General features: G+C 53.2%; 1 protein-coding gene across 5 annotated transcripts in view; it reads right to left on the bottom strand.

Annotated features, from left to right (window-relative positions):
* Topaz1 (testis and ovary specific TOPAZ 1) overlaps positions 1 to 16,905 on the bottom strand; it is a 237,008-nt gene extending 220,103 nt beyond the window's left edge. For 4 of the 5 annotated variants that reach the window (XM_063260998.1, XM_063261003.1, XM_063261000.1 and 1 more), the window contains exons 1-2: positions 16,767 to 16,901; positions 12,847 to 12,910 (exon numbers count right to left, since the gene is read on the bottom strand). The gene's annotated coding sequence lies outside the window, so the exon portion shown is untranslated. Of the gene's footprint in view, positions 1 to 12,846; positions 12,911 to 16,766 lie in introns of all 5 variants that reach the window. The other variant, XM_063261001.1, reaches the window with a different exon arrangement.
* Positions 16,906 to 21,608: the final 4,703 nt, after the last annotated feature.

The following is a 21,608-nucleotide window of genomic DNA, read 5'->3' as shown; positions in this document are numbered from 1 at the left end:
ACTGCTTCATTGTTCTCATGTGCCGTGGGAGCTTCTTCCTTCTGGGGAGTCTACCGAAGACAGAGCCCCTGCAGGAAACACTTCCCTGCCAGCCTGCGGGAACCCCGCAAGCATAGAGAGCCACTGGCTGCCACTGGCTCCCCAGCCCCCCCAGAGCTCGGAGTGACCCTTAAGCCCCACAGAAGAGACACAGAAAAATCAATGTAAATTAGGATCGTTTAGATGTGTCTACTTTTAAGCGCCTTCTCTTAGAAGCAAGGCTTTATTGAAATGCTTTCCACTTCCTAATTTGCTTGCCTAGGATTGCAAAACTCACCTATATTCAAATTCTAAATGTACCTAATGGGACACATCACCTTCAGGTTCCTTTACTTCTCACCACTCCCAGAGGAGTGGCAGGGCTGGGTCCCTCACAGATGGGCCTGGGTCACTTGGCACGGCCTCTGGACAGTGACAGGCATCACCACAGGAGTGGGAAGGTGACTTATGTGTTTTTGGCTGGCGTTTCCAATGAGGCTGTGTTTATGCTAATGTTAAAATCAATCTTCGCTCTCCACGCAGACAGCCACTCTTCACGGTATGTCTGAGGATGCTCTCCCTGCTTCCCCGTGAGGGCTGGAATTCTAAACCCACCCAAGTGGGTAAGCCTGCCGATGTTTAAAAACAAATTTCCCATTTTAAAACTCCCTCTTTTGGGGGAGGGGGGAGCTGACATTCTAACTTAGAGCTCGGGGGAGCTACAGAGTTCTGCTCCTGAGTTCACTCGCCTGAACCCCTTCCTACAGCTGAACTCTGGGACACTTCCAACCAATTTCTCGCATGAGATGCTGGCATCCACAGCCAGCCACTGCCTTGAGGGAGGAGGCCCAATCCTTCATTACTTGCAAAATAACGAGTACGGATTTGTTTCGTCTCCACCATACTCTCACGTACATACCGCAGGAGCACATCACGTACTCTACATAACTGAGTATTAATAGGAGTTCACAAGTTTAAGTGGGATTGTGAGGTAACCTGCTTCCAGTACAAAAACCACTGCCCAACTTGCAGTGCCCTTTAAACCTCAGACCCATGGTGGCAAACCTACAGCACGCGGAGGGCCGCAGACAGCCGCTACTAAAAGCGATGGAAGATTTGCCGCCGCCAATACGGACAAATTCACACTGGCAGGAGGAAAAGAAAGCCCTGCCACATCTCCTGTTAATACAGCTGTGTAGGAAAAAGTAGGCTAAGCCTTATTGGTATTTATTGGCAGAAAAAATATGAATTATAGACAATTTCCTGTTTGGTACTTTAAAAAGTTGAAATGCAAGGTAGAGAAATGTCTGGCTTCTAAAGGAAACAATAAAATCCCAGGTGTGTCACGGCCACTACATAGAGATGGACCACAGGTTCACATTTAGGATGTTTTTGATCCTCTATAGGAAAATGTTTATTATAGGCATTACAATGAAAAGAAAACTTCCTACGCTACCAGGGACACTCCCACTACTCCTAGGTTTTGCAGCTGTTTAAACATTTTGAGTTTTTGGTGTCAGCTACACCTGCCTTTGCACACGCTGAAATCTCTGTTCTGAGCACCAATTTATTTCTTGGGGTTGTCTGCCCCTGACTAGGGTTCCCCTCTTTATTTTGCACAAAACTGTAAGAGCTAAGGTTACTGGCGTGCCCTTTGGTCCACAACCCTCAGACAGACCAGCAGAATCGCCCTGGCATGGGAGAGATTATGGTCCCACTTTAGGACCACCTTGGCTGGGGAACTGGGGATGGTCAGAGGGGGCAGTCAACTCCTAGGGGAAAGACTGGGACACCAATGGAGAGTACTGCTGGGTGGACTGGGCCACTCGGAACCACCTGTCTGCCGGCCAATCCCTGGTCCCCACTTTCCTCCTCACTCTCTCAGATCCTCATCTCTTGGCCTCAACATGACCCTCGTGTTGCCATGGAAACACTGGACCACTGGCCCAGGAGGACTCTTGACTCTCCCATTATAAAAGCCAGCGCTACCTCTCATAGTGACAGTCTAGTGACCAAAGCCACTGCAACCTCCGTGTCTGAGCTAGGTGTGGAGCTACACACCCATAATCCCAACCCCAGCACCTGTGAGGCTGAGCTGGGAAGATCACCTGTGCTACACAGTGGGTTCACGGCCAGCCTGAACTACGTCATCTAGACAGTAACCAGGACACGGGGGCTTCCTAGGTTTTTCAGGCTGGCCTTCAGTTCCTGAGCACAGTGATTCTCCTGCCACAGCCTCGTGAGTAGCTAGGCCTACAGATAAACTCTATACCCTGCTTTCCTTTTCAAACCCAACAATCAGAATTTCTCCAGATGTAGGCCGCGCTCCAAGACTGAGGGCTCCATTCTTGGTTTGGAGGAGTGGCTGGGATGGACGCTGCAGTTTGAGAAGCAGAGGCCAAAGTAGTTGTGCCCCTGGGTGGATGCTGGGTGCTCTGGGGACCCCCTGAGTCCCCTATGCCTGCCCAGGAGGGGCAACGGGCGCAGGCTGGGATGGTTGCAGAGGGTGGGAGTGGCAAGGGACAGAGGGAGGCAGCTCTGGGGCTCGTGGTGACTGAGGCCACCCAAGGACTCTCATCAGAGTGGTGCCCAGACGTTCCTGCCCCCTGGGAGGTCTCCGTGCGGGGACACTGTGGCAAGGGCACATGACCCCCTCCCTGCCTCCACCCACAAGAGCCACCACCATGCCCAGAGCTGAACAGTTCCAACAGTGTCCCAAGGAGATGCTGACCTGGGCGCAGCCGCGATCAGTGAAATGATCAATCACATCAGTCGCCTCAAGCCTGGGGCCAGTGGCAGGGCACTTGCACTCCTGCCATGAGGGGGACCCCTTGGGCTGGCTGGCGTCTCTGCCTTCATAAACCTGGGGCCACTACGGCTCCTCCTCAGGTGGAAACTACTCCCCACAGTCTCCCCTTGCCATGCCTGCGCACCTCGGTTCCCCACCGCTAAGGCGGAGAGGAGGAGGCACTGTGCACCCTCCGCATGAGTCCACATCCAGCCAAGGTGCTCATCACCAGCTGGGGTAAAGACTCAGACCCCCCAAGCCCATATCCAGGGCTGGCAGTACAAGGCTGTGCATTGTGCAGAGTTTCAGGTCTAACACTCAAACAAAAGCAGATCGGAAAGTCTCTGAACTAAAAAACAAAACAAAACAACGATCTGCTGAGCCAGACACAAATTGTCAGGAAGGAGTTTTTTTTCCTCATAGGAATAAAACCAAACACAAAAACAAAAAAAAAGCAGTGGCGGAAATGACTCACTGCTATGTGTGCTGGCGGCACAGGCCAGGGCCACGTGGACGGATTAACGGAGGTCTGGAGGCCCAGCTGGGAGGAGGTGGCCAGGAAGTGAGGCTCTAGAGCAACCAGGCCTGACTCCCTCCTCCTCTCTCTTCCTCCACAGCAGTAGCAGCTAGCTTGAGTCAGAAACAGCTGGAGGAGGCAGGGAGGCGGCCTGGGGGAGGAGCCTACAGCCCAGGCGGCAGAGGCAGGAGAGCCCAGGGTCTGCTCCCCATTCCAAGTGGTGTGACCTTGTGCCTGCTGCCTTCTCTGAGCTGGTTTCTTCAGTATGTGCAAAGTGGTGACGATAGCACCTACTGCCTGGGAGTAGGGGGTCCTGAAGAGGTAGGTAAGGAGCCCCAGGAAACGCCCCATGGGGGTGGAAGGCCCAGGTAGGGCTTGCCTGAGGGGCGCAGGGCGGACTCTTGGGCCTTCCCTGCTCAAATGCTGTTGCAAAGCCTGAGCTGGCTGCCGGGCACCACCTCAGATCCCAGTGGACTCCATACACGGGTGGTCTCTTGTGCAGAGCAGACAGCAGGAACCTGGGGAGGCAGGGAGGAAGGATCTGACCTGGAGGGGTGGCCAGACTGGGCAAGGGCTCCCTGCAAAGCTGCACACTGGAAGGGAGTATAGGCTCCCCTGGCAGCCGAGGGCCAACAACCATGGCCCCAAAATGATAGCATCTCGCCCACAGGGGCCACTGTGTCCCTTTGTGTTCCTGCCGGGCTGGGCCCGGCCGTGGTCTGCAGCCACAAGGCTTCACCACCCCCACCCTACAGACTCAGGGACAAAAGTCCTGCCAGCCAGAGTGGCCCCGCCGCCCACTCCACCGGTCCCTGGCTGTTGGCCGTGCAGCCTGGGGACAATGGACACTCTCAGGGCGCTCTCAATCGCGTGGACTCAGCCCCCTTTGTGAGCCACACTGCCCAGCCTCCCAAGACAGTCCCCTCTGTCAGCAAGGCCCCAGCACTGCCTGTGTGGATGGCCCAGCCTCCTGGGTATCAAGAGGCATCGCTGTTCGGGAGGCTGAGGGTCATGCCTGCTGAGTCCTCGATTGTCAGGCCCCACAGGGATAGCAGTGCCAGGCAGGGACCTTCTTTCACCCAGGCTGTCCATAAGGGACCATGAAGGTGGCTGCTAGTCCCTGTGCTCTGGGCTTGGGCTGGCAACCTGGGACTGGCCCTGTTCTTCCCACAGAGTCACCGACATGCCTCTTGGCCAAGGGATAAGTCAGGGGCATGTGCCCTGTATCTCCATGGCCAAGGCACAGGGGCTTTGCTGCTGCGTTCTTTTGGGGACCAACTTTCCGTTGCCACTGGGTGCCAAGGGTGGCCCTGGCCCCTCTGCAGTGGGCCTGCATGGTTCCTTGTCACCCTCCCCTGTGACCCCAGCTTGGAAGCCAGGCCCAGGCCCGGCAGCTGGAGACTGTGCAATCTGGAGGCTGGGGCTGGGATTGGGGCAGGGCCAAGATGAGGAGCATGCAGGGGGTCTGTTTGGGGGTGCAGTGCACCAACAGCCTCCAGGGGCTGCATGGGGCAAGGGGGGCCCCAGGCCTCAGCCTGCGCGCTCCTCTATCCACACAGACATATTTGACACAGTCAACATCCTGGCATTCCTGAGCCCTTCCCTGTGGCCTCTTCCTTCACCCAACCTGCTCTCTGGCACTGCCCCAGCCTGGCCAGGCTGCAGATGGAGCCCATGTTCCCGGCTGCAGGCCATGACATGGCAAGGGCCCAGGCCTGCCCTGGGGGAAAACAGAGGCCTCCACCCCTGCCTGAAGCCTCAGTGGCCAGGACCATCCCCAGAGAGCCTCAGGACAGCTCTGCTCCAACCCTGGTTGCTGGAGGAGGGACCATGACCCCTACCAGCTTGGCAGGGTGCTAGGAGCTGGTGTCCAGGAGCCCAGGAGTGAGATGGAGGGACAGGCACAGGAGGGGGAGGCCCCCGAGAGAAGTGCATTGGGCAACTGGGGGTAACCCAGGGTGACAGGGCAGCAGCTGGCCAGGCCCTGAGCACAGCAGCAAGATGAAATGAGTTAAGAGGCAGAGATAAGCAGGACTCTCCTGAGCAGCAAGAAGCCCTCTCGTGCTTTCTAGGGTGCACTTCCAGGGTGCACTCCTGAGAGGAGCAGCTGAGGAGGCAGGTGGAGAAACCCACCCCAGACCAGGCTGCAAAAAGCCAGGCACAGCAGGGTGCTGGTCGGAAGGTCACCACTGCAGGGCACTAGAAGAAGAGGTGACATCATGCTGGCTCAGGAGCGGTAGCACCTAAGGACTGGCTCAGGGGCCTGAAGGGAAGGAAGTGTCCAGTGGGGGATGGGAAGCCAGCATGGCCAGCTACTACTGGAGACAGTCCAGGCCTGGGGTGCTGTGGGCAGAAAGGCCACCGAGTCCCCAAAGTAGGATGAGGTTGGGACCCTGACATGTAGCATAGGCCCAGGAGGGCAGATGCTGTGCCAGCACACACGAATGGGCAACATGGGTAGACATCCCAGTGGGTGGGCTCATGCTACCTGTAACTTCTCTGATGCCTTTAGGACTTTACCTAGCCAGCAGGGAGGCCCGACATACAGTGCTGATTAGGTCTGCAACAGGACTCTGGTCTCTGCCTGCGACACCGTGAGGACGCTGACAGGAAGCTTTTGTTCTACAATCATGGCAATTTTTTCCAAATCCTGTCCTGGGTAGTGGCATCAGCTGTGAGTGTCCTGAGACCAGTGGGCTGCCCTGGATGCCTCCATCCTGGCTTTTAAGGTATACAGATGCTGGGAAGACAGGGTCACTCTGGGGGGATGAAGGTGCGGTCACAGCTATGAAGCGTGTCCTACCTCTCCTTCCTCCTCACCTATCATGCAGTCTCAGGATGGTGGGAGCAGAAGACATCAGGAAAGAGGAAGCTACCTGGAAAGAGGCCCCTGGCCTGAGGAAGCCCGTGTCCTGAAGGCTCTGGAACCTTCTAGGTCAACACAAAGTCAGAAGGCCCTGTGAGGAAGCAGAAAGACTTCACAGCGCAGTAACTGGACCATCCGGGGATGAACAGACCGTGGCAACCTCCCAGCTGGGGTCCTGCCTGGCTGCCAGTGCCTATTTTCTAAATAGGCGAGTTCAGCTTCTCCGGAATCAGGGCTCTGACCGGAAGCCAGGGAGGTGAAGCCTCGCCATGTGCCAGCGAGGACGTGTATGGTAACAAAACTACTACAACCATTGTGGAAAGCACTGTGCAGATTACTCAAAAAACTAAAACTAGCAACTCCCCTTGACCCACTTACTCCCCTTCTGGACGTCTCCCGGAAAGAGAGAAGAAAGACATCATGTTACAGGGTTCTGTGCACGCCCATGTTCACAGCAGCACAGTTTAGAAGAGCTAAGTCTTGGAAGCAGCCTACACGGCCATCAATAGATGCGTGACGAAGGGAAAGCATGGTCTACATACAGTGGAGCAGGACTCTGCCGTACGGAGGAAAATGCCTGGAGTCATCTTCAGGAAAACCGGTGCCCCTGGAGACCAGGGTGTTAGGGGAAATAAATTAGACACGCAGACCTAAGTATCACAGGGTTTCTCTTAAAAAAAAAAACAAAATACAAATGAAGAGCAGAATAAAAGATCCATAACAGGAAACAAGGAGTAGATCTTTCTCAAATACCAGGCGAGTCAAGATATGGAGAGGAGGAGAAGTATTAAAATGTGCCATGCACGCATGACAGCTCCCCAAAGGAACGCAGTCATGACATACTGCAAACATGGACTGACGAAAATCAGAGTTTAAGAAGTCAGCAGAGTGACAGTGAAGGACCTTTGGACGTGCAAATTGAGCTCTGTCCCCAGATGCTTTCTCCGGAAGCCACATTCCCTCTGCAAGCACTTCTGGTGCTCACGCAAAGCCACTCAACCCAGGGATCCTCACCACGGAGATGTTAGACTGGTGCTGGGTCCTGAGGAACCACCATGTCATCCCCAGCTCTTCAGAGGCCTCGGTTCTGGCTAAAGACAAAAGAACTGGACCAGGACCTCCAAGGCTTCCAACACTTGGCACACCAAGGAAAGGAAAAGCTCACCGAGTCCCGAAGAGGGTTCCACGCAGGATCGAGTCTCTCCCCAATTTCTCCCAGGCCACACTGACACTTAAGTCAGGTGACCTTTCTCATCTCCAATTATAACTCAAGGTGAGGGAGATAAAAAGTTGGGTCTCCCAGTCACTGTGGCCATGTGTGGGTGGGGACACCACTGCATTGCAGCATGGGAGCAGGACATGTCCATCACACAGCAGGCTGTGCATGGATCCAGCTTGGATGGGGCAGCGCATGGCCAGCAGCAGTCCTGGGGCACAAGGAAAGGGAGGAAAAGGGAGACCCCACCCTCACCCTGGGAACCGGCTGACTTTCCCAGCTCACTAAAGTCAGCAACCCACAGCGCAGCAGCTGGCGTCTCTGTAAACGTTCACCTTATGCTGTTTGTTTTTTTATGTTACTGTCAAGCAGCTCCTGGCCTGAGAAGGGGTCTATCTGCTTTAGGACGCAGCCCAGCTCCGCAAATCCTGGGTTGGACGCACTGCCAGGACCTTGAGCCTCAGAAGTTTGAAGCCCTCGGAACATAGCCGGAGCTCCTTTGCCTGTGTGCACACCCCACGCTGTTACTGAGTCACGTCAAGGTGGAGGAACAAAGTGAGGTACAGCTGCAGCAACTCTCATGTGAGTCTGTCTGATTCCAGGCTCCAAGAACTCTGGTGAGAAAGAGAAGCTCCCGAAGAGTTTATGAAGAGGCTCAGGCACCTGCAGAACCTCGAAAAGAACATACCAAATGGGGGCAAGGGGCTGGGCACATACCTATAATACCAGCACTATGGGAGGCTGAGGCAGGAGGATCATAAATGGGAGCCAATCCTGGGTAGTTTAGAGAGACCTTTTGTCAAAAACAAAAAAAGGACACATCTATAAAACAAATGTTTTGAAGAGGACGTGGCCACCCTGATGGAGAATATGTTGTCACACTGAGTTTTCAAATCCCTGGGCACAGAATTCATAGACTAAGTACCCCTTCCACTCCGAGGAGATAAAGTCAAGGTTCCCACATCCGAGCCTAGCTTGGGCAACTGAGGCTCTCAGTGAGACTCCGTCTCAAAGAAGTAATAAATAAAAGGGCTGGGATGCTTCCCAGTGCATAGGCCAGTTCCATCCCTGGTATTATAAAACCCAAAATAAGCAAAGAAACAAAAACAAAACAAAACAACCTGCGTCCAGCGGCAGCCTCTGGGTTGGCACTGTCACATCCCTGTCACACAGCCCTGTGGGAAGGGGCCAGGCCACAGTGAGGGGTGGAGGAGGCTGACCGAAAGTGTCATCAGCTGTTTTTACTGGAGTCTCAACGCTGAAAAACAAGAATCTCACTCCTTAAATCCCGCCCCCTGCACACACCCCCAAACCAAAGCAACCAAACTGGGCCACCAAATTCCCACCTGACCACGACAGACACGGCTATGAAGAAAACAACCCTGGCTGCAGCATGTGCCACAAAAAAAGCCAAGTGGGAAACCTCGAGACTGTCTTTCTTAATGTTCCAGAATAACTGACCACAACCAAGTACTGTTTCCAGTTAAACAGGGCTGGTCCAGCTCATCTGAAACGGGACACACATTTCAGTACTAAGCAGGATAAGCAGAACAATGTATTTATGTCACGTCCTCACGTGACACACGTATGCTTATCACATCAGTAAGCACAACCGTCCATCACTGTCTGTGATTATAAACGATGCCCCTTACGTGGGTGACACAGATCCCAGGAGATACTGAAATGCATGCATCCAAGCTTGGGCTGTAGCAGTTTCCCCTCGGTGACACCAACTCACAGAAAGCTCCTGGCCACCCGGCACACGCTGTCTGGTTGATTTTCTCGCTGCAAGCAATTAAGCCCTCAAAATACACTTTTTATTAAACGTAAAGCTAAATTTATTAAAAATCATTAACACTGAGCTAGTGTTTCGCTGATAACTGAATTAGTGGTCATGCTGCAATTTTTCTTTACTCAAATGTGTTTTTTATTAAAGGGGGGGCACAAATTTTTAAAATACAAATTACCCTTAATTCATTACATCTACCTAGTTCTTATTTAAATCACAGTTGGAGGAAGAACTGGTCTCACTGCCTTTCTGCGGTTTGGGGAACAGGACTCTGGAAACTGCAGCTCTGACGAAACAAGAAACCTGGGCCCTGGGTCCTAGCCTCAGTGGGGACAGAAACTCAGCTCCAGGAGTTACACTACTCATGCCTGTGACCTGGCTGTAAATTCTGATTTTCCAAAGTTTATGTTGAAGATCTTTTTAAATGGCTGGAAAGCTTTACCAGGGCCCTGGTGAGGAAACCGACATTTTTTATTCTAGTGATTGGATCTAGAAAAGGACACACCCTTCTCTTTAAACAGTCTCACTACACAAGGTTAAAATCTGGCGAGAAAGCAATCTATTAAAACTGAGTATTAGGCCAGGTGTGGTGGCACATGCTGGTAACCCCAGCACTCAGGAGGCTGAGACAGGAGGATCCCCATGGAGTTCTAGGCCATCCTGGGCTACAAAGTGAGTTCAAGGCCAACTTGAACTGCAGACAGAAACCCTGTCTCAAAAAGACCAAAATTTAAAAAAAGATTGAGTATTAAGGCCACATACAGGCCTAGAGTACCAGCACTCAGACGCTGAGGCAGGAGAATTGTGAGTTTGTGGTCAGTGGGAGCCATATAGTGAGACCGTATCTCTACAAACAAACCCCTAATATTTATATTACCACACTATAACCAAAAAACACTCTATAGTATCGTTCAACCAGAAACTAATTCAAATAAGGGCCAGGGGATAGCTCAGTGTAATTGCAGATGGCCCACATGCCCAAGGCCCTGGGTTTGTAAGAGAAGGAAAACCAATGAGAGAGAGAATGAGCGAGAGAGAGTTCATTAATCTCTGGTTAGTTCATAGTGCTCCTTGTCCTTCACTGTATGAAGATAAATTAGTAAAACCACACAAAATTCAAGACAACAGCGAGGCCTACAGATGCAGGCTTCAGACTCAAATTTTGGGGGAACACTTTTTCTACTTTTCTTTCCTCCAGGATTTAACTTAACCTTTTCCAGTGGGTAACACTCAGTGAGCTCTAGTTTTAACCCCTGCAGACACAGGCTTCCCTGTAGACGCCGATCAATGAAGTTTATTTAGATAGCTGAGCTTAGTTCCTGTGTAACCGAGCTTTTGCTAACAGCATTAAATTTCCAAGCTGAAGCCCTCAAATTGTCTCCGAGCAGAAGCCACACACCACAGATAATTTCTAATTGGCACAAAACTGCCTGCATTTACAAGGCGACAGGCAAACACGGGGTTTTACTTGGAAAAGGTATCACTGAAGTGTTCGGCTTTGCTGTGATCACTTACTGTCAAACCTCTGCAGCTGGTCAGCTGTCAGGGCCTCCATCTGCCACGTTTGCCCTCTCCCTGCTCATCAGAAACCTTAAAAATCAGATCATCAGCACCGGAGCCATAGCCCTGAAGATGGCTCACGCTTTTCCCGGACAGCAGGAGGCCGATCAGGGCTCTGGCTCACGTCTCACATCTTAACAGCCTTCCGTGGCCTGTGTTACACATTGTGATAAGCAGATCTTTCTGGCTGCTGGATCTAGCTTGAGGCTAAAAAAGTGAAAACTAGCATATTGCGCCTTGCATACCACAGAGGAACAGGAAGAGACATTTGTCCAGAGCGTGATTTTTTCCCCATTAAAAAAGCAAATTAGAATCAGATTGGCAAAGAGCCTACTGACTTCATTCACTTACAGGAGATGACAGATTTCTAACAGAAGCTGGCTGGACCCCACCCCACACACAGGGAAAAAACATAACCTACCCCACCAATCTCAGGGTGCAGCAGGATTCTAGCCCTGTCATGGCTCCCCCGCATTTCCTCTTGCACGTAAAAAACAGTCACCAATAGCGATGAAGCCTGCGACCAAGGCAGCCACACGAAGTGACCAGATGCATCAGTGCCTGGAAAGACATCATCACGGCACTGCTCCCAGGGAAACTGCTCTTAAAGAACACATAGGAAACTTGAACGCATAGGAAACTCTGTCATTCTTAAAAATAATTTATGTAAAGCAGACTTTTCCCTAAATACACTGTGCGTTGCATACACACACAGAAAACGGTATTTGCATACAGGGAGAGCATGCACTGGTACACACATGGTAAAAACTTAAAAAATATGGACTGCATAAATCAGTAGCTGATTTTAAATATCCACCAACTTAAACAGATTTGTTTTCAATTTTTGAGTTCCTCAGGTAGAAAAGATCTTTCCGGCTGGCTGTGGTTCTGGAAGATGTTTATATGCCGCAGAGTACGCTGAAATGCTTCCCACATAAACAAAGAAAGAGAGGCCACAGGACGTTGGTATTGTAACCTCGCCTTTGCTATTAAACATCTCCCCGACAAATGTGACAGCACGGGCAGAATCGGTCTGTCATGCTACAGTAAACATGGTATTTCATGTGCTGCCTGACATTTTTTCTCATGAATGTAAGTCGCCTGCCATTTATTATGAGATTTTTCCCCGATTGACACCCCATTATGTATATTCAGTCAAGCTCAAAGGAGATTTCGAGTGATCAATATACTATTTGTGCTGAAAGTCTATTAGCAGCTCTAGTGATAAGCTCTGCAGAGAAACAAAAACAGAGGTGGTATTTAGTGAACTGCATTACACAGAAATCCGTGTTCTGGGCAAGGGGGCAGAGACAGGTAGACAAAAAAAGCAAAGGACAAGAGGAGATACATGTTTGTTCTAATAAAAATCAGCTTCCTAAAGACTGATTGCTGACAAAATATATTAAACGCCTGAAATGTTTCTAAAAATGCTTTAAATTACAGGCTGAGGTCTCCAAAGAGGGCCCTGCTTGGCATGCACAAAATGGAGATGGCAGATCTAGCCTCGAAAGTGATCAAATCCCACACCATCCATTGCCTTCAGAGGAACAGCAAAGGCTTCCCGCACAATGGGACACTGCATGTCACAGCGTCCATGCTCGGGGTCTGAGAGCATGACTTTCCTCAGCTGGGCTGCAGCACTGGGGTGATGGGTGTGGCAGGGTGGTAGTAACCCCAGAATTTCATCTGGCCTCTCCTGACCCCCCTCCGTATCCACTCATCAAAGCTTTCCGCTTGAGCCCGGGGAGGACTCGAAAGGCAAGCAAGACCTCCCAGAAATCTGCGACATGTGGGGAGGTGACAACTTGACATTACCCAGACAAGACAGGTGCATTCTATACCATGGGAAACAGCGGGCAGGAAGACCAGAGGACACCCATCTCTGGTGGTGATGGGGTATGGATGAAGTCACCTAACTGAGAAATACAGCTGTTCTGGTAGGGTAGTAGCCCCTCGCCCCCGAGGTGAGACAGCCTCCTTCTAGGCCCTGATAAGCCTGCAGTCTTGAGCAGAAGGCATGAAAAAGGGGAAGAACCATTGGTACAGACCTCTGGAATTATCACTATGTAATTATTTGGTTTGCTGCACTTACATTTTGAGAGCCCCTCTCACGTAGAAGAGTAGAGCATGATGCACTGGGCCGGAGGGAGGCACACCTGTAAGACCGAAAGATTTAGGTCATTAGCAGCAAAACCTGCAGTGATTTGACCGAAGGCACTGCATTCTGCACCACATCTGGATGGAAGCAGTTTTGCACGATAGTCCTAAAACCCAGAGCGGGGCCACTTTTAAATCAGCAACCTAGAAGGTGACATGTATGGCAGAGGAGGTGCTTGGTTTCTCTGTGAAACCCACTGGATTCACTTGCTGCTTCTTTCCATGGTCTCACATTCTGGGACACCCAACAGAACCAGAGCCTGACAGCCACCAAGAAAGAGACAAAAGCCCGCCTCGCCCCGGAGTCTTAATGTTAAAGAACTGAACCGTCTTAAACAGCAATTCTTGTCTGTGTGGGATGGATGTGTGTGGCAAATGTGCACACCAAAGCACATTCTGGGGTTGTGCAGAGATGTATGTGCAAGTATTTACTGGCACATAAATTCAAAGGAGACGCAATTTCCAGGTTTTTTTTTTGAAGGCCACTCCTTACTGCAGCAATGTAACATGTACAGTGAAAACATGTATCTTAATTTTTAGATTTGTATAACCAATGATGCCAGTTGTCCCATGGCCCCTTGCAGTATATAGACTGATGAGTCACATGTTCTGTAAATTCCTTATAAAACACACAGAACGTGACACCTTCAAGAGTCGATTCTTGGAGGCCACATCTGCCCCTGCTGGCCTGTGACATTGTCCAGTGTCCTGAAAAAGTGTAGTATGCATTAACACCTCCTCTTGTGGCAAAAAATCAGATCCAGTGGCAGGTTCGAGGCAGTGAGGTGTGCATTCAGCTGCTCAACCACTGCCTGGGGGCTGGGGCTCTGGAAGTTTCCGCAGGCAACGTTGCGTGCATGTTTACTGTGGCACGGGGAGGGGGGGAACTGTTCTGGAACCTTCACACTGCAATTACCGTGCATTCGGCACTGCTAACTTCCACAAGATAATTACCACATATCCTAGGAAAAGACCCTCTTTGAAAGTGGGCTGTCACTGTCTGAGCAAAACACCCAGGTTGTCCTCCCAATCTGACGCCTGAAGCTGCCACTGGAATTCATTTTGATTTTAGAATGACCGCAGACACAGGCGATGTAAGCTGACTGTGTTCCTGCTGACTCTCCAAGCCTTGAGGGTGCCAGCATTTGCTGGTGTGTGCTGTGGATTTAAGGGGGTGAGGGATTACATGTGAAGGGGCACAAGATGGTTCTAGCAGCATGGAATTCACATGATTAGCCTAGAGGCCAACGGGCAGTGGACAATGACTTCAGACTGGAAAACCACTGAGCTACTCCCTGCTGGTCGCTATACTCAGATTTAGAAATGCTTCTGCTCATTCCAGCTGCCAGGTGAAAACTATCATTTCCTCTGCTTTAAATAACTTATTTATCTTAAAAAATGGAGGGCAATGTCAAGGCGGTATCTTCCTGAAAAAAAATTTTTTTTAAATAAAAGGGAAGAAAATTGTATCTCTCTTGCTTTTGGTCAGACCCACTCTCTGCAATAGACATGAGCAAAGTTGGCTATGACGATAATAAATTGTGAATTCCTAATGCCCCCTTCCTTCAGAGCAGCCTGAAACACTTTCTTTCCCTGAGACCTGAAATGCAATCTCCTCGCCTTGCAGTAGCACTGGCCTTCCTCTAATCTGATGTGCTGTGCTTGAGTTCTGCGGGAAGGACCGAGCAGCAGAGGGGAAGTCCACTCATCTATTTCTTGGTCCAATTCCATATCCCTGTCCTCGTTGAGATCCCAGGGGCTTGGCTATACCACAAGCTGATTTATTCCATGCATTCCCTAAGAATGAGCCTTGTCTTCCTAAAAATAAAGAAAAAACTTACGAAGAAAATTTGATGAAGAATACTAAAGCAAAAATAATTCTTGTTGGCCTCATGATACGCTTTGATATTTGTCTCTCCAATCATGCATCTTAGGTCCAGGATCTTAAAATACATAAGCAGCTCTTGCTTCGTATTTTTTTGATCCATCAAAATAAAACTCTCAAAGTTAAAAAGATATTATAACCAGCTGACAAGTGAAATGGAATAACGCAGTGCTTTCAAGACCTACCTATGGATCAAAGTCTAACCTCCAAAATGTTGTAATTATTTCAAGCAAGATAACACCCAAGCTGAGACACTGCTTCCCCTGCACCACTGCAACTGTCGAGTTCCTCTCCTGGTCTTTCATGCAGATGCTCAGAAACAGGGTGGGGCTCCCTGGTCTTGCCATGCAATGTTCAGGCAATCTGTGTTGTAAAGAACTCAGTGCATCCTTCATATTCCAGTTTCCCCAACATCTTTCACAAATGCCTTAAAAACATCAAGTTGCAAACAGTGCCACAGTTTCTAACGCTGCAGTTTGGTTGAAAACCTTTGTGTCAAAGCGGATATAATCTGCACAAGCCGGGATGGCAGGCATGGAATAAAGGAAACAAGTCAAGGAATCCATATATCCTCCCTGGAGGAGATGCAAGGAGACCAGCTTGTCTGTTGGTGGACATCTCTGCTGACACTTAAATCTGCTTTTTCATTTTATTATTTTTTCCCTTTTGCAAGTATAGTTCAAGTCTGTAAGATGAATCCGAGTCTACCAACCTGTGCTGTCGCCCTTATGAGTCAGCAGGGCACCGAGCAGTTCCTACACAAGCAGCTGGAGTCCACCAAGGAGAGCTGCCTGGGGACACACCCATGTTACTAACCCTGACTCGGATTCTTTAACCATCATCATGGGCCAGGAGGTGTCTGACCTCGAACTTGCATGGAACACTGCACCCTTCCCCCTCCACCCGCAAAGCCAGGCTCCACTGTGCAGGCTCCAACCCTTGCACTCTGCTGAGTGCAGTTGGATTAGGGCTCATTTCCTCCTCAGTGGGCCACTCCAGTTCTCCTTCTCTCTCTCCGTCTGCACGCTATCAGCTTGACATTCTGTTCAGTGGCATATGACAAATCAAATTGGCCATCACTGCAATCATCAAAGCAGGATGTTTTCTATTTCCCAAGCTTGCTTCTTCCAGGGCTGTTACAACCGCGGACACACTGAAAAATGCCTTTCGTCCCCAACTCCCCTGGTTTTCTTTAGAGGGGGAAGACAGGGTGGTAAGAAATAATGAATGGATACAACTCGCCCTAAAGAGAGGAGCGCAACACGGTGGCCCTGAAGCCAAGGCAGAGCCTCCAACTATGATTTAAATGCTGACACCTTTAATTTAAAGCATTTATCCCCCCAGTGTAGATACAAGCTTTGAAAAACTTTACCACAACACCCAGGCCACTCTTTCACATCGCTTTGCATGAATCAGCACTTTTAATACTAATTTCTGCTGAAAAGTTCAAAGGTAAAGGGCTGTTTTCTAGGTGCCTGAAAGCCTCGCCCTCTCCTGACCGAGCCACCTGCGCTTCTGTGACTGCAGGGGTGCAGCACAAACGCTGGGGTCCCCGCTCGCTGCCGCAACCTCCAGCGCCCCCCGCAGCGTCTTCGGCCAGCACCTGGGGTTCCAGGGACGGGGACGAGCGGACGGCCGCAGGGGCGAGACCGTGGGCTGCTCCTTCTCGAGTAGCAGCGCACACACGCAGCCGGGCGCGCTCGAGTCCCCCGCCTGCCCCCGTCCCCGCAGCTTGCGCTCCCACCTGATGGGTCTCCCAACCTTTGTCCAGCACCTCAAGGCCGGCGTTTCTGGAAGCCCTTCCCCCAAACCCAGGCTCGGGCAGGAGCCGGGGTGGGGCAGACACCAGAGGCCAGGGAAGCGAGAGACCTCGGACTCGAGCAGCCAGCTGGACCCAGGCATCGCTGGGATCCGCGGATCCCGAGGTCCCCCGAGTGTCCCGCACAGTCCACGCAGCGCCGGACACTCACCTGGCCAGGAGCGTCCCAGCCTCGGCGGCCTCCGACCTTGGCAGGCGAGTCCCCGCGCCGGGCCGGGTCGGGCGTGCCCTGCGGGAGCCGGCACCCAACAGCCGGGATCCGGAGCAGCGCGCGCCCCGGGTCCGCGCCGAGCCCGAGCAAGCGGGCGAGGGCGCGGGCGGGGCCATTTGTAACCCGGCAGACGCTACCACCGCCCTTCCTCGCGGGGGGCAGGGGCGCGCGCGGGCGTCAGGTGACGGCGCCCACCCCGCGCCGCCGGCCGGGTGGTTCCTGCCCGGGAGGAGCCCCCTGGCGCGCGCTGATTGGAACTCCCGCCGCCGCGCGGGGGCGGGACACGTGACCGGGGCGGGCCGCCCCCTCCCCTGGGCCCAGGGCACCCCACCTTCCTCCCGGAAAAGCCGGGGGACACAGGGAGGCGGGGAGCGCGCGGGCGCGGGAGAGCTGCCCAGCCCCTCGCCGCAGTGCCGGCGACAGCCAGCCCGGGCTCGCCCAGCCAGCCGGCCGCAGGGCCCGCCCCCAGGGTTGCGGGCGCACGCAGTGGAGACCCCGCACCGCGAACTGCCTGCGCCTCCCCCTTCCGTATGCACCCCGAGGAGCTCGCGGCGTCGCCCGGGTTCTGAGCGCTCCCGGGTGGACGCGGGGACTCTGGCTGCAGCCGGGGAGGGGGCACTGCAGTGAGGCCGCAGGGAGCGAGCGTCTGCAGGGGCGAGGGCGGGCGCGGATGTGAATCGGCTTCGCAGGGTCCGTAAGGCGCAGCTAATAAAGGTCAAATTCAAGCACCTGAGCTGGGCGCGGAACCTCGCTCTTAATCCCTTAACGACCCCTGTCTGCTTCGCCCTAGTGTGACAGATCGGCGTCCGGCCCTGCAGAGCGCCGCAGCCCCGGACCCCTCTCCCCGGCCGCGCCCTCGGGCTGCAGGACGGAGAATGCGGTGTCACGTCCGCCGCGCCCTAGCAGTGTCTGCGCTAGCTCTGAGAGCGTGGGCCCGGCCAGGCGCCGGCTCCGCTGAGCTTAAGGGAGGGTTCACTGCACCTCTGCAGTGCCAGTCTGTCTCCCTTCAAACTTCTATCCCCCGAGTTCTATGCACGACCTGGGCGAGGACGCGGTTCCCACCGAGCTGCCAGGTGCTATGCTGGGCCGGGGTTACCGGTGGGTGCATGCCTTCAGTTCCGATCCCGGGTGTTCCGACCTTATCCCCTCTCTGGCCGGTCGGACAACCGCCCTTCGCTCCAGGGGGCCTTACCAGCCGCAGTGGGACTCAGACTGGGCCACACCCGGGACCCTGACCTCGCACTTGGGCCTCGCCAAGTACAGGACAAGTGTCCTACAGGCTCACCTGGAAAGGGGGTCGCCCAGAAGGCTGCAAGAGAACCCGGAGGGCGCGATAACCGCTTCGTTGCTAGTGACCCAGTGGTGACCGCTGTGGAAAGAGGGGGCTGCTCCACCGTTCTGCAGTTGGACACCTCGCCACCCTTGAGCCCCCCCCCCACATTAATCCTCCAAACCACAGATACTGAGGGACTCTCATAAAGGAAATCTCATAAAAATCTCGAAGTCGGTGGAGGAAATAATTTTTAAAAACGCCTCTTTAAAAAAAGAGATGGGTATGTTTTGCGTCGTCATTTATTAAACCTTAATGTTACCGCCACCGTAAACTAGGTGGGCAGGGCAGGAGAACCCCAGAGTTGAGGGTGCCACGAATTTTCAGTTAGGTCAGCATGCCGTCCCCACCCCGTGCCTCTGCAGTTACGTCGGTGAGGATAGGGTCTCCGCCCTTGCGCAGAGGGCACCGCGGGATCTGTTTCACCCCACCAGGGTAGGTGAGCCAAGCAGGTCCGCCAGGTGTCTGAGTTTAAAGCCTCTTCTTCGAGAAGGCAGAGAGCACCAGGCCTCGCGCAGATAGGTTTTAACTCGAACTCGGGGCCAGTTTTGCTGGAAGAGCCGTGTGGCGCTGCTGGGAACGGTTCGCAGTCCTCACACCACGCGCCCACGGCGCCATGGGCCCAGGCGCTGTCCTCGGGGAGCTGGGCGAGGTCAACGACTCACTGGCCAGGACCCAGGCCGAGTCCTCCTTGGCTGCTGGCGGGGAGCACATAGGGGTCACAGGCAGGGTCCCCTAGTTTTTCCATCTACACGGTCACGCATAGCCTCTGAGGAGGACCGAGGGACCCTGACCAAGGCGCGCGGGGGTTGAGGATGTTGCCGAGCCTTCAGCGTCCTCAAGTGGTACTAGCAGGGTTTACGGAGGAGACGCCGTGGTCTGGGGTGGCCACGCCTTGAGGCTATGAGCTTCGGCCTCCAGGCGCAGTGATGATTGTAACCCGAAGGAAGGTGGTAGTGCCCGCGCCGTGGTGTGGGTTGGGCAGGGAGGTCAGTGGCACCTTGGGGGAAGAGGGACCCTCGATTTAGAGGGGATGTAGCTCCACCCCGGTGGCCTCGACTCCCGCCGGGCCGAGGTCGTGGTCCGGAGGACACCTGCTGCTCTCTTTCTACACCACCCGCGGGACCCGCCCTCGTCCCTGCCTACGACTCTGTTCTTTCTGCTCCTGGAGCACCAGGACCGCAGTGCCTCCGCCTCGACCACACCCCAGGTGCTCTCCCCACCGCGACGCCAACCGCCCCTGCTGCTACACCCCCAGCCCACCCACGTGCTGCCCGCTGCAGCCGCAGGGCCTCCACCCTCGTCCCCAGTTGGCTGCGGTGCGTCCCCCGCGGCACCCCTGCCTTGACCCCAGGCCTGGGATTTGGCCACTCAGGAAGCCCCTTTTTTCATCCCCGGACAAAGCGCTGCGCGTTCTGGCTTCCCACGCCGCAGCTGGAGGCTGCCTGGGCTCGGGGAGGGGCGCGCGTGGGGAGCTCCCGGCCTCGGTTGCGGGGCGCGCACCACGCTGCAGAGAGGAGGCGGGCGGCGCGGCGCCTCCACGCCCACGTGCCCCGCGTGTGCGCGCCCGGCCTGCAGTGTTGCCCGGCGGCGCCGCGGAGATTTCCGGGCGGCCCCACCCTCCCGCGTCCGCGGCTCCTGCGATGGGGCTGCAGCCCCCAGGCTCCGCGCCAAACCCTCCGCACCCATTGCGGCCCCTGCGTGTGCGGCGCTCTGGGTCCCCGCTCCCAGCTCCTCCGCCGCAGCCCTCCGCCTTCGGGAGCCGTGGGCGCCCCGGCTCCTTTGCATGGTGCGCCCTCCCGGACCGCAGGGGACGCCTCGCCGGCCCGCTTCCCCGCGCGCCTCCCGCTGCTTCGCACCCGCGCCCACTCTGCGCACCTGAGCGCGGGAGGCCGGGCCGGCTCTGTTCTCCGACTCCAGTGCAGCCGCGCGCTGGCAGCGAGGTGAGGGCGGCTCTAAGGAGCCAGGTGAGGTCCTAACGACTGAGAGCTGTCCTCGTCCCGTGCACAAGAAGACTGCGCTGTAGTTTTAACAAGAAACGTTCACGCTCGTAAAAAAAAAAAAAAAAAAAAAAAAATGTGAACGTGTTTCGAGGTAGCTGTGGATTCACCAGCGGTTTTAAGACATAACATGGGGAGCTCTGTGCGTCCCTCACCGGTTCCCCCCAATGGTAACCACGCTGAGAACCATAGTGCAAAATCACAAGCAGGGTGTCAGCATAGAAACCATCCCCGCCCCCCGGGAGTGTAGATGTCCGCCCTGCCACCCCAGCACCTGCCCCGCACCCTCCGCTGCCTCCTCCCTTTTTTCTCGGTAATTAGCTCTGCACGATTCTTTCGCGAGTGAAATTTCACGCCACCCCCCCCCACTGTCGAGGTAAAGAACCCAGCAGATTTCTTCATGTCTTTCATAACTACACCTCCCTCGGGGTGGGAGGTACCCCCTTTCCCCAATTTTGTTATTTCAAGAATGTCAAATAAATGGAATTATTATATGTTAATGTGGGCTTTTGGATCATCGTTTTTGAGACCGCATAATTCTCTTGACATTCATCTGAGTTATTCGAGGTTGATTCTTTTATATTACCAGATAGTACTGATGTGTACAGGTGCCCACACGTAAATGGAGTTAAAGACTTTGGCTGTTACAAATAAAGCCTTTCTGAACGCCAGTGACCAGGTTTTTGTGGGCACAGGAGCCTTCTCTGGGGGTAAACACAAACTTCCCTGCTCTTCAGGACACCTAAGCCATTTTACATTCTCCACAGCAGAGTTAGCCAGTTTCTCCTCATCCTTGCAGGCTTTGCCAGTGTTACTTTTTTTTTTTTTTTAATTTTGGCCACACGGAAAGTTTTATACTTCACATTCAAGCTCTTTTGTGAAATCTAGATTGAGGTGCATGTTCCCCTCAGTCATTCTAGCATTGTTGAAAAGGCTGTTTGTTCCTTCTCCCTTGAACTGCTCCTGTGAGTCTTTAAAGAACAATGAGCCGGCACTTTTATGTGGGTCTGTTTCAGTGTCCTCAGTTCTGTCCCATCAATCTCTGTCTGTCCCTTCATGGCCACTCTATTTTGATTAGCTACAGAAGGCTTCATATCAGATAGAACGATTCTCCCACTTTCTTGTTTTTTGAAAATTATTTTAAATTTTAACCATGCTAGACCTTGCACTCTCCCATATACCTCTTAGAGCAGGCCTTTCTTTATCTACAAAAACAAAACAACAAAACCTTGCCGGGATTTTGCTAGAATTGCATTATTCATTGATCCATTTCGGATCCATTTGACTTTTAAATGGAATCTTTATGAATATGGTATAGCTCTTCATTTATTTACCTCCGCTGATACCTTTCATCAGCATTTAGAATATTCAGCATAGAGAACTTGTTCATGTTTTTTTTAGATGTATACTTAAGGATTTAAGCGATAATAAATGCTCCTGGATTTTAAGTTT

Source organism: Cavia porcellus, unplaced genomic scaffold, assembly GCF_034190915.1.
Source record: "Cavia porcellus strain 051 isolate PalLab524CR breed Dunkin Hartley unplaced genomic scaffold, mCavPor4.1 scaffold_14, whole genome shotgun sequence".
Classification (NCBI taxonomy): domain Eukaryota; kingdom Metazoa; phylum Chordata; class Mammalia; order Rodentia; family Caviidae; genus Cavia; species Cavia porcellus.
This window is presented reverse-complemented; position numbering and strand designations above follow the sequence as displayed.